General features: G+C 37.5%; 1 pseudogene; it reads right to left on the bottom strand.

Moving 5' to 3' along the window:
- Positions 1–219: 219 nt before the first annotated feature.
- LOC103267846 lies at positions 220–3237 on the bottom strand (annotated as a pseudogene).
- Between the last annotated feature and the right edge of the window lie 779 nt (positions 3238–4016).

Raw genomic sequence — 4016 nt, 5'->3', positions numbered from 1 at the left:
TTGACCTTGTGCTCCACCACATTCAAAACACAAAAGCCAACTTGCTGTGGAAATCATCTCAATCCCATCTTACCATGGACCAGGAAGACTATAAGATGTTTAAGGGCCAGAAATAAATGTAATATATATCATTAGCATCATATTCTTTGCTTGGCCCACTTGGATGAAGAGATTGGGATTTTCAACAAACTATGAGCCTAGTGGAAAAGGAAACTGTTAAGGAAAACAATTTTCTAGTTTGTATGACAAGAGTTTCTCTGCTGTGTGGTATAAAATAAGATATGAGTTAATTCAGGACTTCTCAAATTCATGATGTGTTAGGGTTCTCTCTGGTATGCATTCTGGTGTGATGTACTCTAAGAGCTGCCTTATGAACAAAAATTTTCCCACATTCACCACATTCATAAGGTTTCTCCCTTGTGTGAATTCTCTTGTGTACTCTGAGAGTTGAAAAGTGGGCAAAACCTTTCCCACATTCATTACACTCATAGGGTTTCTCCCTGTGAGTCCTCTGGTGTACACTAAGGTTTGACTTCAGGGAGAAAGTTTTCCCACATTCATTACATTCATAGGGCTTCTCCCCGTGTGAGTATTCTGGTGTGTACTACGGTGTGACTTTTGGGAGAAAGTTTTCCCACAGTCATTACATTCATAGGGTTTCTCCCCTGTGTGAGTTCTCTGGTGTGCATTAAGGTGTGACTTCTGGGAGAAACTTTTCCCACATTCACTACATCCATAGGATTTCACACCTGTGTGAATTCTCTGATGCACTCTAAGGGATGAGTTAAGGGCAAATGGTTTCCCACATATATTACATTCATTGGGTTTCTCCCCTGTGTGAACTCTCTGATGTGCACTAACATATGACTTCCCAGAGAAAGTTTTCCCACATTCATAGGGTTTCTCCCCTGTGTGTGTCCTCTGGTGTGCATTAAGGTGTGACTTGTGGGAGAACGTTTTCCCACATTCATTACATTCATAGAATTTCTCCCCTGTGTGAACTCTCTAATGTTCACTACTTATGACTTCTCAGAGAAAATTTTCCCACATTCATCACATTTGTAGGGTTTCTCCCTTGTGTGGATTCGGTGATGGGCCCTGAGGGCTGAATTATCAGCAAAAGTTTTCCCACATTCTTATACTCATAGTGTTTTTCTCTTGTATGAATTTTCTGATGTGTGCAGAGGTTGTTCTTTGGGAGAAATCTCACCACATTCATTACATTCATAGGGTTTCTCCCCTGTGTGAATTTTTTTATGCACTATGATGGCAGCCTTATAGACAAAAGTTTTCCTGCATATGTTACATTCGTAGGGTTTTTCCCCTGTGTGAATTCTTTCTTGTTCACTGAGGTATGATTTCTGAGAGAAAGTTTTCCCACATTCACCACATTCATAGGGTTTTTCACTTGTGGGAATTCTACGATATTTACTGAGGTGTGCCTTTTTACAAAAAGGTTTCCCACATTCATTACATTCATAGGGCTTCTTACCTGTGTGAATTCTATGATGTGCTCTTAGAGGTGAATTGTAGATAAAAGATTGCCCACATTCATTACAGTCATAGGGTTTCTCTCCTGTATGAATTATTTGATGTGCTCTGAGAACAGATATATGGGCAAAAGACCTTCCACATTCTTTGCATTCATAAGGTTTCTCCCCTGTGTGAATTATCTGATGAGCTTTGAGGGCTGAATTATGGGCAAAACTTTTCTCACAGTCAGTACATTCATAGGGTTTCTCACCTGTGTGAATTTTCTGATGTGCTTTCAGAGCTGAATTATACGTAAATGATTTTCCACATTCAATACATTCATAGGGTTTCTCTCCTGTGTAGATTCTCTGATGTGTATTGAGGTGTGTCTTTTGAGAGAAAGTTTTCTGACATTCAATACATTCATAGGGTTTGTCACCGGTGTGAATTCTCTGATGTGCTCTGAGATGTGATGACATGAAGAAAGTTTTCCCACATTCAATGCATTCATAAGGTTTCTCCTCAGTGGGAATTCTCCAATGTTCTTTGAGACATGCCCATCTTGAAGAATGTTTTCCCACATTCACTGCCTTCACAGAGATTCATCTTTGTTTCTATTCTCTTATGTCCTATAAGGGGTGACCTGTAGGATTTCCCACAGTCATTGTTACCATAAGTTTTCTCCTTTGTGTGAATTCTCACATGTTCACTATGGTTTGACTTCTGATAGAAAGTTTTCCCACATTCATTACATTCATAAAGTTTGAATCCCACATAAGCTCCAGAATGCTGAATAGAGTGTGAATAGGTGTGCTTTCCGGTGAAAGTATTTCCTGCATCTCCTATATTCACCAGAACAGCAGAATTTCTCTTCTGTGTGAGTTCTCTGATGTATTGTAAGGTCTAATTTCTGGTAGAAGGTTTTTGTACATCCATTATATTCACTGAATTTATCTCTTCCAGTTTGTGGTTTGTGATATACTATATGAGCTGAGCTCTCGCTAAAGTTGTCTTCACATTTACTGCTTTCAAATGCACTCTATTCTATAACAGTTTTCTGAGACTGAATGAGGGATGACTTTTCACTGAAATTAATCCCACTTTCATTAAATTTATGGTGTGTCATAGCCATGTGAACTTTATTGTACTCCAAAATGGTGGCTTTGTCACAGGATTTCCCGCATTCATTAAGACCAGGACATTTTTCCCTTGTGTCAGTTCTCATGTAGTTAAGTAAAAAGGTTTTATCACAGTTTATCCTAAATTCATCATTCTTACAGGACTTCTCTCTTGTTACAAAACTCTCTGGTGTAATATAGACAGTCTTATCATATAAAACTTTTCCAAATTCATTATATTTCAAAGACTGCCCCAAAGTTTGAAACTTCTGATACTGATCTTTCTTATAACTGTGCACTTTCACATTTTTATTATATTCATAAGATTTCTCTCCAGGATGAGTTGTCTCATGCTTGAAATCAAGCTGCAATTTCTCAAACACATTCATGTAATCAACCTTCTTTCTTGAATAGTTTCTTTCACTTATAATTAACTCAGAAACAACTGGCAAATTACTTCTACACAAGTCACATTGACAGGGTATTTTTCCTGAAAACTCTGGAGCTATGCCCAGATTTAATGGTCTTTCTAAAAGTTTCTGTTCTTCTTTACTCAATGTTTTATCATTGTCATCAATGAATATTGCTGACACACAGGCTTCTTTTGTTTATCCTGGATGTCTTTTATATTGTCATCAATTTTATAATATCCTAAAATGAAAAAAATTGAGAACATATAAATCTTACACTTTCCATGGAGAGGTCTTGTACTCATGTTTTGTTATGTATTTTATTCAATTGTTTCTGGTCATGATTCCAAAGACTAAAAATGAACACAAATACTCTTTCTTGTTTCTCATCCATAATGTTTAAAGAACTAGGTATTATTTTCATCCAAGATGGAGTAGGTCCTTTCCTCCCAGATCTTCTTTCTTACAATTAAAAATCCTTGCAAGAACAAAAAAGATGAACAAACATACAAAGACTCTACAAAATAGAAAAATGTGAACCTCAGGACTTAAGAAATGACACAGCAGAGAATTCCAAAGCTTTTCTTTCTGCTTCCCATGTATCCTAGACAGAGTGGTGAAGAAACCTACAAGCTGGAGCCAGCAACAAAAAGAGCTCCAAGAAAAAAAAAAGTCATTTCTTCTAGCCAAAAGTAGTTTAACAGAACTGAAAACATGTTTGACAAAATACACATAATCATGCAAATCAAAAACGGAACTCTTCTGTGGTTCCATGAAGGCTGAGCAAGAAGCTAACCTTCCACTGCAATGGATACAGACCATCTGTGTGCTCTTGTAATATTTCCCTCCATGAGTCAAGTGGGGAGCTCAAAGAAAAGATCATAAAGGATCCTGAGAAAGTTCCATTTTTGGGATATGCTGTAAGATGTAACAGGAGCTGGTGCCAAAATTCTGCCTAGAAATATATTCTTATTGGGCAGGCTTGGTAGCTTAGCCTGTAATCCCAGCACATTGG

The sequence above is a fragment of the Carlito syrichta genome, unplaced genomic scaffold, assembly GCF_000164805.1.
Source record: "Carlito syrichta isolate Samal-C Ts95f unplaced genomic scaffold, Tarsius_syrichta-2.0.1 Scaffold308319, whole genome shotgun sequence".
In the NCBI taxonomy this organism is placed as follows: domain Eukaryota; kingdom Metazoa; phylum Chordata; class Mammalia; order Primates; family Tarsiidae; genus Carlito; species Carlito syrichta.
Note: the sequence above shows the minus strand (reverse complement) of the source record. Positions and strands in the feature narration are given on the sequence as shown.